This window comes from Uloborus diversus, chromosome 9 (genome assembly GCF_026930045.1).
Source record: "Uloborus diversus isolate 005 chromosome 9, Udiv.v.3.1, whole genome shotgun sequence".
Lineage (NCBI taxonomy): Eukaryota > Metazoa > Arthropoda > Arachnida > Araneae > Uloboridae > Uloborus > Uloborus diversus.
The window spans coordinates 126,487,566-126,499,150 of record NC_072739.1 but is presented as its reverse complement, the minus strand read 5'-3'; positions in this window follow the sequence as shown (position 1 = coordinate 126,499,150).

Sequence of the window (11,585 nt, the reverse complement as noted above, 5' to 3'; positions counted from 1 at the left end):
CGTCAAGAGGAAACAAATTTAGCGTAAACTTTATTTCTAATGTAAAATAAACTAACCATTTTTTTTTAAATTTAAAACTGACTAAAATCACTAACAGTGCTTTTGAAGTAGTAAAGGGATTTAATGAAAGTCTGAGTCACAAAAACAGAACGAAAGAAACAAGCTGACAATCATCAGTATCAAAATAAACTGGTGTAAACAAAAATATTAATTACAAAAATATGAAAATAAAATCCAAACAAAGAAACACCTTTCAACAATGCAGTAATAAAAGTTTTAAGAGTGAAAGAATAAAATACAATATAGCGATCGCAAAAAAAAAAAAAAAAAAAAACATTTTAGTGCAATAAAACGATTTTTGTTAAAGATTTGTTTGGTCAAAAACGAAAACACTCTTTCTAGAGCATTCATTTATCATTTGAAAATACTAACATTAAGTAGCTGACATGCCTTCTTGCATAAACAGGGCCAGATGTTTGAATTTGAAAAAAAAAAAAAAAAAAGCTGATGTGTGCATCACATAACTTTATATACTCCTATTTAATTTCATTTCCCTATTATTGGCAGTTATGTGATTCAATAGTTTACTCTCTAAATTTCACCAACAGTGGCCAAATTGAAACCAAATTTAAAAAAAAAAAAACAAAATAAATAAATAAATTGCAAAATTTGTCGCCAAGTTGGCGACCAAAAGACTGGCGATATATCGCCAAATTATAACACTACTTGAGTTTACATCGAAATTAACAATGATTTCCCCCTAAAAAAGGGCAAAAGACCCCTTTTAAAAAACACCTGAATGCAACCAAAAGAGAGAGGTGCATAACTAGACCTCACTAGGAGTCTACATGCCAAATTTCAACTTTCTAGGACATGCCGTTCTTGAGTTATGCGACATACATACGCACATAAAGATGTCACGAGAAAACTCGCTGTAATGAACTCGAGAATCGTCAAAATTTATATTTCGCGTATCTATACATTCTTACGCACTTATCCACGTGTGGTCGAGTCGAAAAAAAAAATTCAACATTGATTCAGAGGTGAGCAAAATGGAGATGAAGGTCGATTTTCGAGTGAAAATTTTTTCGCGAATACAATACTTCCTTTTTTGTAAAAGGAAGTAAGAAAGGAAAAAGACTGAAAACGCAGAACTAAAATAAATTTGTTCTTAAATATGGGACATAAAATTTATTATAAAACAATTAAACTAAATAAATAACGAAATAAGTAAACTAAAGGGTTCATATCAATATGTTATGTATTTTTAGCATTCAACATAAATTTTTGTTTCAGGCACGTCATTGACGGGGGTCAGTTGGATCAATGTCTCCCCTCCCTGACTTTGGAAAATTAATGCTTAACTATACAAGTTTGCGCGGTTTTTGTTGTTTTCAGATAAATTTGCATTTAGTATACATCCTTCGCTATCCCTATCAATTTTAATCAAGCAATAAAAACGAACATTGTTTTATTGGTTTGATCCCCCTCTTGTTCCAAAATTTTTGCCACGGAAAAAATAAAGGAAAAATCCATGCATGGTAAACATAGCATTTTTATCAAAGACAAAGATCAATTACTAATGTTTCTCTGTGCTTAAAAAGGAAGGCATGTAGATTCTCTCAATCCTCCCCATACAACAAAAATATTCATTCGGAAATTGTTCACGAAATTGAGAGTGAGGGGGGGAGAGGAGCATCTGGCATCAAATGTCTGCATATATCTCTTTCTCTCCCCCCTCTCTCTTTGTTTAACTTTGATAAAAATTTTAAATGTTCAGAAATGCTGCATTGCCATAACGCAGCACACAAAAATGATGAGCAATTCATCGATATTGATGATGTATCAGAATAGACCCATTAAAAAGAAAAAAAATACAGTACATATTTGCTTGTGGCTAAATCCCCCAACTTTTAAAAATGTGGAGGAATAAAAACGGAATCTCGCATTTAAATTGATTTCCGATTTTTCACCAAATTTCCTCCAATTTTCGCCCATCTAGGTCTTACCGTATTTTGTTTTTTTTTTTTGCAAATACACTCTTTGCAAGGAAAGAAAATGAAATTTTATAAATTTTATCATCATGTTTACGATTTAGAATGAACAATAATCATATTTATGCATGAAAAAACTTAATTTCCGCGATTTTTTTTTTGAAGTGGTTCGTTTTTGCAAATTTCTATTATCTGTCGCTTTTATTGTGTACAAACATCAATAAAATATGTACAGTGTACAGGTTTTTCATTTTTTGCTTCTTTACGTTCCTTTTAAGGTTTTACATTCCCTTTCTGTTTAAATAGAGCTCCATTTCACTTGTAATCAACTATACAAAAAATTGGATAATAGGGAATTTTTTCGACTTTTCCCGCACATTTTAAATAGTCGGCTGTTTACTTGAATTAAAGCTTCTAATTGACGGGTAAATAATATATAATTGCAGTATCTATTTCTTTGTTGTTTCGTTAAAACAGTAGGACTGAAGTCGGGGTGATAAAAGAAAAATCGATCATAAACGCCGCAACGGCAAAAAGTCCCTTACGAAAATTTAACTTTTAAACATGCAGATGCCGCAGCTTTATTTCCGGAAATTACAGTAAGCAGTCAATGAAAAGCTCAGGATTTGCTTGTTTCTTGAACATGCAGAAAATTATCGGTGCGGCATTGTAAAAATAAGAATCAATGCACAATGAGAAGTGCTATACTAAAGAAAGAAAAAGTAGGAAAAAAAAAAGGAAAAAGTAGGAAAATAAGGAGGAAGCTCTAAAAAGTAGGAAAAAGTAGGAAAAATAGGAACTCTTCGGGGTCTGTGCTTTAAAAGAATTCTCAACAACTGTGTGTAAAAATCTAGCAATACATACTTTTTTTTATTTTTTTTAAATCAAACTATTTCATCTGTAGTAAGTTGTATGTAAAATCAAAGCACCTTAGTCTCTATTATGTTGTATGCAAAATCGAAGCATTAATTTGTCTAATTGTACGTAAAAGCAAAGTATTTAATCTCTGGTTCTCCGGAAATCTATATATCCGTTCTATTAAACGAAACAGTTGCCTTCAATCATGGATCAACTTAATTCTTATAGGCCGTGACAATCGCTCAAACTCATGGTAACAAAAGGGGAGCTACAGGGAGCCCCTGTTTCCATTACGTTGCCATTGATTGGTGGATGCAGGGGTTTCATTCAGCGCCTATTGCGGTCAAAATGAGCGACGTCCAATCAAAAATAAACAAACTTTGGAACTTTGACATTGATTGGTGGATGCATGAGTTGCATCGGTTTAACACAGAAAAGTTGTAAATTGTCAAGGCCGGTTAAGCGCCAGCGCCATCTAGTGGAGCCGTGCTCCATTTTAAGAATCCATAGATGGTTTTAAAGGAAAAACCATGTGCGTGTATTTATTGATGCATACGAGCCAATCCATACAGTTTCGACGGATGGGTGCGCTCGACGATTTTTATTGTTTTTGAAATTCATATCCCTAAAAGCTACATATGAAAGATGTTTAAAACCACTTTTATTTTTTCTCTAACCTGGACCTTTGATTTTTCAGAAGTCATCAAAAGTGGTTTTCGAAGCAAAAAATAGACTTTTAGACCTTTGCATTTCGGCCAAAATCTATTTGAATTACATTTATGGAAGTTAATTTTATGCTTTGATGTTAAAGTGCATAAGATAATAGTCTTACATGCTGAGTTACGTGGCTGTAATTTAATAATTAAAATAATGGCAACAAGTTAAAGTTCGAGGTCAAAGTAAAAATTTTACTCATTTCAATGGGGGATAACTCGCGTAGGGGACGGAAACACAAAGTGAAATACGGCAAAAACTAATTACTGGAACCATCCTAGTAAGAATATCATGGAGGGGGGGGGGGGGGGTCATGGTCAGAGGCGATAGTGAACTCAAGTAACATTTTCTGAAGACACTGAAATTTTCGAAAACTAAGAGGAAGCCCCCCTCCCCCTCGTAAAAAATTAAAATTTGCATTGATTGAAATAATTGAAAATAACCATTAAAATAACCATTTTTATTTATTTATTTTTTTAAAAATAATTTTTCAATTTTGGAATGTGTTGTCATAACTAAATTTTCGGAAACGGTAACCCAAGATTTTCGAAAATTTCGGATCACTAACACCCTTTGGCCATGCTTAAGAATGTAGTCTCACGTACGGAGAGTTTCTTAAACTTGGGAATCTCTTGAATTTAATTAAAATAATAATAATTAAAATAAATCATTTGGTTTGACCTCTGGGATTCATCTTGTAAAAGCCGTGAAGGAATAGTAAGATAGTCCCTGTTCTAACGGTGAACTTGGAATTTGTGCTGAAAAAAGTTTTAATCCTTTTAAAATCTAAATAGCGACTTAGAATAAAATGGGCATCTCAGATACGAGTTGAAAAAACGTATAGGGCTTGTTGATATTTGTAGTGGAACCCGAAAGTTAGAGATCTGGGCCTGTGTGTGAAGTGAAAGATAGTTTAGCATAAAAGTTGTGATTAAACATAAACTAACTGACGTCACTAAAAACTTATTCACATTAATTATAATAAAATAAACATTAAGATAATAGATTCTTACGACGGTCACTGCTCGTTTTTATATTTTATGTACATCCCGTAAAGAAGGTTCATTTCATTCATTTATCTGATTTTGACAAATCTATCTTGTATTCAGAAATATACTATTATAACTTCACTTAAAAATGCGGCGAAAATCTAATTAAAAATTAAATATTTTATGAATGTAATTTGGACATTAATAAATACTCATTGACTGATTCTCTTCGGCTGTAGAAAAATCGGAGTGGACGAGTACGCCGCAGTCTCACAGTCTGATACAGGAACTCGGGATATGTTTCCATTGTATTAGGGTTCCTCAGTTTTTTTCAACTTTGCAAAAAAAAGCAATAATTTTTGTTGCCCCGAAAGCTTCATCGTTTTTGTAATAGGTAATCCTTTTCTGACAAAACGCAGCTTTTTTTCAGCACAGTTTCCGTCTAGTACGAGGGGCTAACTAACGGGAACCCGAATATAACGAGGTTTCACGCTAAGAAGAAACTAAAATGTTACATTTCTTGCACAACACAAACTCCAAAATACTGAATTAAACTAATTAACTATTTACAGCACTTACAAATAAACTCAGCACGAACAAAAACGAAACTGTCTAAAAATCACCACAGAAATGAATAGTAATTTACAGACTTTATTAAAAAAAATTACTCACGCAACTGTTTTACCAATTGAAGCGATGCCTTCAGCTGTGGAAATAGTTTTACAACAACTATCGTCCATTAAATTTGTTGCATAAAAAGCGATCGGGCGGCAGACACTTCTTTATTACTTTGCAGTTTACTGGCGCTTGAAGACAGAGCCGTAGAAAAACTGTCTCAAGCGAAGCTATACATAAATAGTAAATGACATGTGATGTCACAAAAAAAAACTAGTATGTTGTGGCCATCACGAAACTTTCTTCTATATTTTTCTTTTTTTTTCTGATCCCTCCCCATGCTTGACGAGGAAGCAATATTCCCAACAAAAACAAAATTACACATGCAAAAACTTGACGACCGTCCCAATGTCTGAATTATTGCAAAAGCAAAGCAAAGAGCGAAAATTGAAAGTTATTTTAAAAGCCTTGCTTGAATTAATTACAAATATTTTATTTGTTAACAAACATAAGATGGCAACAGTTAAAAATTTTAAATCATTGAGATAATATTTCCGATCATTTCCATTCAATTAAAATCACGAGAAATACGCAGACGACAATCTATTACGATTTATCTTTCTTATTGTTGCATTAATAAAGCTATTTTTATTCAAAAAAAAAAAAAAAAAAAATCAACACCTCTTGGAGCGATTGGCGTCAAAATTGAACCAAAGCCTGTTTACATATGGATTCACATATGTTCCAAATTTCAACCAGAACGTAGCATTACTTCTTGAGATAGGGCACTCACAATGGAAAAAAAGAACGGACGATTGCGCTACCCCCCTTTTTAGCTGTTGACACCAAAATAAAATCAGCTCTTATACCCACTAAGGACTACTTGCCGATAAATTTTTCTTTCATTCTGTTCATTATTTCTTGAGATACAGCAGTCACAATTGACGACAAAAAACGTTCTATAGCTCAACCCCCGTTTGAGTTATTGACACCAAAATTGATCAGCACCTGTTCCTGTTAATAGCAACATATGGACCAAATTTTGTCTGATTCCGCCAGTTACTTCCTGAGGAATAGCAAGCATGCGTAACTCAAAAAACGTCCCATTGCTCCACCCCCCTTGGAGGAATTCGCGCCAAAAACCAATGGGCACAAGTTCACATAGGGTCACATATGTGTACCAAATTTCGTTCAATTTCATGCGATAGTTTTTGCTGTAGAGCAGCCACAAAAAACTGGTCACACACAGACGTGACACACACACACACACACACATACATACATACATACACACACACACACACATACACACACACACATACACACAGACAGACAGACATTTTCCAAAAATAGTCGAAATGGACTCAGCACACCTCAAAACGTTCGAATCCGTCAAAATTCGAAATTCGAAAATTTGCACGAATCCAATACTTTCTTCTATGTATTAGATATAGAAGAAAGTAAAAAAGGAATACAACAATTATTTCCTTTTCCTTATGGTTTCGTTCTTTTTTTTTTTCGAGCAATCATTTTCACTACTCAAATCTAATGAATCATACAAAGAATCGTCGCAGATTACGGGGCGTGGGTGGCGTGACCCTCATATACCCTTCCCCCCGTCTTGTAATGCCCAAAAAAGTGAATAAAAACATATTTCTTTTCTTATGGTTTCGATCAAGTTTTTATATTTTCTTTCAAGCAAACATTCAAATACTGGTAGTGTTTTTTTTTTGGGGGGGGGGGAGAGGGGTTGGAGATATCTAGTTCTTAATTTCGTATTTTTCTAACACTTAATGAGTCAGCGGGAAACAAAGGGATGTAAGTGACGAAAATGAAAGTTTTGAGTAGGAGCGGACTGGCCCGCGGGCCGAGGCGCACTCAAACCTGAACACCTTTTTTTTATTATTATTTATTTTACACAAGCATAAATAGCCGGCATTTCCTGGGTCAGTAATAATTGTGAAAAACAATTGCTACTTTCATTCGTTTTCTGTGTTAACTGAAAAAAGTCAAAACGCACCGCTTCGACGTGATTAAAAATCGAGCTTCGTCCTTACCCATAAAATAGTACAGTAAAAATAGGGGTCGGACCCAAACATCCAAAAAAAAAAAAAAAAGCTAAACCTGGTGCAAATTGTTTATTACCCTCCCAATAAGAACAGGTAAAAAGTCTCACCCCATTTTGCGTCGGGTTTTGGAATGGGGGGCATCTAAAAATTGCTGTTTTGGGTATTTTTCGAGAATTTTTAGAGTAAATTTAAAGTGAGAATATTATGTTATACTAAATTTAAAAGCATGAAATTAAAGGTGTTTGACCCCCAAGAGGGGTGACATAACTCGCCAATGCTACAGAGCCCCCCCCCCCCTATGCAAGTAAAACGAAGCAGTGCCCCCGAAACCCCCTCCATACATTTATGTGTTCAGCATTAAAAAATTGTTTAAAACAAAACTATTGTGTATTTTTAAGAACTTTTTTCTTTTGAAGAGGGCGAAATGGTTTTACTATTACCAACTTAAATTTTAGAAATGGGGCTTTGATACTTCTCGCAGGATGATATTTAAAAAAAAACAAAACCCAGGAAAAATGCAAATTAAAGGTTTTTTGAAAAATTCATTAAAAATACAAAAATTGCTCTATCTTCAAATTTTTTTCATTCATCATATTTAAAATTAAATCTCCTACCTTATAGTGCAAAAAATGTTTGTGTGGTGCGATTGGTTTGGGGGTCTGTGAGGTAAAAAGTGCAAAAAAACACATAAAACATTAAATAACTTTTTTTCTAACTAAAATATCAAAAATCGAAGCCCGAGGTGCACATCTTCAGCAAAAACTGCACCTGTATACCCAATTTCATCTTTCTAGGCCTTACCGTTTTCTCGAGATGCGCGCCACACACACACACACACACACACACAAACATCTTATTACATTCTTCTATATCTAATATATAGAAGAAAGTATTGGATTCGTGCAAATTTTCGAATTTCGAATTTTGACGGATTCGAACGTTTTGAGGTGTGCTGAGTCCATTTCGACTATTTTTGGAAAATGTCTGTCTGTCTGTGTGTGTGTATGTATGTGTGTGTGTGTATGTGTGTGTGTGTCACGTCTGTGTGTGACCAGTTTTTTGCCGTTTTTTATTCATTCAAATTTTTAATTTAATATTTCGTCTTTGTGTGTATTCTAATGGGTTTTTTAAGCAGTTTCTGACTCCACTGAACGTGTGTGTAATGGAAAGATAAAACCATCAGATTTTGTTATATGGTGATTGAAATGTATTAACATTTAACTTTTAAGCAAATCTCCACGAATAAGCTTTGAGTTAGTATTTGAACAGGCAGAAGCATGCTTAAAAGAAACAACGGAAAGTAAATTTTGCAATTCAGAACAAAAAATTTTATACAGTGAAAAAGCTACAGTAGTATTATATTTTTACAAATATATACTTGATACAAGTCAAATAATTTTTACACAATGGATTCAGTTTTAAAATACTGCTCGGAAAATTTTGATTAAAGTTATTCATTGAACTAACTGTACGAAATTTAATAAAATCATTCAGGACATTATTTGTCGACATTGTTTAGAGCAAACTAAAACGAAACCATTAAATTATAAAATAAATATCATATGTTTACAAATAAAAAGCTCAGCTGCATTCTTGAACGCTAATCTCTAATATTTCTCACAATATCTACAATTCAATGTACACAAAATATATGTACAAAAGCTACAAACAGCAGGTGTCTACAATATTTAGATGGGAAGAACTAAAGCCACTTTATAGTACAGTTACATTATTAAATAAGTCATGTGTTCAATTTTTAAACAAATTCTTTAAACGTCTCCCACTTGATTTTTATTTTAATATTTAGATTCTACTAGTTTCAGAAACAAAAACATTACCCATACAAATAATTTAAAAAAAAAAAAAAATTAAGCTTGAATATTTTATTTAAAACATTTGCAAAAAGAAAAAAAAAAATAAATAAATAAATAAAATAAAAAAAATTAAAAAATTAAAATAAATAGTAATAAATACAGCAAAATATATTTTTTTAAATGTGAGATCAGTGATGTTGCAAGTCTAAGATTGTAACATAAAATCAAAATTTAATAAAATAATATATTATTTTTCACTGTAAGGCATTAAAATAATTAATGAAAAAAAAAAAAAAAAATAAATAATACAGCAAAACCTCCAAAGTCGGATCAATTAGGATCAGAGTGAGTCCTGGGAGCCAAGTTCAACTATCCCACTTTCCACCTGTTCCTTTTTTCCCTGCATGGGGATTTTTCCTCACTGTAATTTGAAAAGACTTTTTTTTTTTGAAAATAAGAGCATTGAACTATGAAAAAACCTGGTTCTTAACAGGGGTCAATAGAGATGTAAATTGGGTCAACTTTGCGGACCCTTCAAAAAATTCTATGTCGTTAAAGCGGCCACTTCACAAAATTTCATTCTTTAAAATTAGTTTTTTTCCAACATTTCGTTTATAAAACCAGTTCGTTCATCACTTTTAAGCTCAATCAATTCGTCTGAAAGCAAAATGTCAGTGAAAAAAACCTCCTACTTCCACATAATTCCCAGTGAAGTCCTTTAGGTCAAAGGGATTTCATATACAATAGGACAGGTTTTTTCTGCAAAAAATGTACTAACGAAATTTTTTTTTCAAAAAGGAAGAAAAATATCATAAAAATTTACCTTTTCAAAAATGCAGACTTAAAACAAAAGCCTGGATCAACCAATGCGTTAAATACAAAAGTTTGGACCGTAACTAAAATGGTTAATGTTTAACTACTTCAAATCTTATAAATTCCTATGCACATATTGAAAATAATGCTTTTTTTTCAGCAGAAAAAAAAGCAACCTATAAAAAGCAAAAAGTAAATGACTAAAAATGGAACATTGGCTTAAAAATACCCATTTATATCTGTTAGATACAAATGGGAAATAATGGGCTAAATACAAATTTAATGTAAAGAAGACTTTTTCAGATTTTTCTGGATGAAACAATTAATGCAAGCCTGAAGATTTGCAGATTGTTTAAAAACTTTTTTTCAATTTAATTTGGGTAATTCAGAGCTCAAATGGATCCGACTTGACGAGATTCTACAGTATTACTTCTTTGAAACCTTTTTTTTTTTGTAAAATGCAGCTGCCTTGAAAAGATTTATTTTCAGTACAAATGAAATCTGCAGGACACAATTGATCAACATTCATAAAATTACAACAAAATTATTCTTCACAACTAAATATACAATAGCATACAAAGTTACAAAAACTAACTGTAATCTAAATACAACATCTAAAATGATTTGTAAAGTATCCTAAAAATTTGCAGTAAAGTACAAAATAGACTACCATATATAAAAAGTACTTTTACATGCGAAATGTACTTGAAATGTTGTAAAAAATGTGAAATCTGCATATAAAACAATGGAATGTGACATTAAAAAAATGATCACTATTTAACTACGAACTTCGCCAGCACAATAAAATGGCAAGATTTAGAGAGCATGGCTGAAACAAAACATTTCATATATTAGAAATAATCAACTTAAATAGCAAATGTTCAGGGAAATCTTTGGCAAAGTTTAACAATGAATTAGAATGCTAAGAAGCATTGAAAGCACATTAGTAGTGGTGTATTCAAAGAAGGAGTTACAGGATTTAAAATGAACGATTAAAAATGTTTGAAGTTAAACTCTTACTTTGGTTGATAACAGGGGTGCCTGTCCTCCCCCCCCCCAAAGAGCAAGGGTGACCACACCTAAACATCATGAAGCCCTTTCCCCACAAAAAGAGAAAAATACCCCTCTAAAAATCAACCTGCAGCATGATACCCTCCCCCAGGTGGGCATTCTCGGTTGTTAGGTACTAGTGATAAAGGGCAAAATTAGCGGTTGCCACAGGCCACTAGGTGACTAAATGAAAAAACAGCAATTAAAAGTGAACTGTATATTGCCATCCAATCGCTAGCTCAAAAAATAAATCATGACCTTGGAATTAGGGTTTCCAATCTCGAAATCCTGAGGGATTTCGCTTCAATCAAACGGTATTCCCAATCCCGTAATTTATTTTCCATTCAATCATATCCCAGCTTTTGCCGCTCATACAAAGACTATTTTTACAAGCATCATCTGATGTTTGAATCTTCTTCCTCGTATATCTGCAAGAAGAGCAAAAGAAAAACTGTGTCTCCTATGACCTACGATGGATGTACTATGTAAGAACACAATAAAAATAAAATATATTTTTCTGAGAATGAAATGGTATTCTCATTTCAGTTTTCATACGTTCAGCAATTGAGAAATCGGGTAAAACTTATAAGCATTTTCGAAAAGCATCACTGAAATTTAAAATCCATTAAATTACACTTTAGAAAAATAGAGAAAGTGTATTACATATTC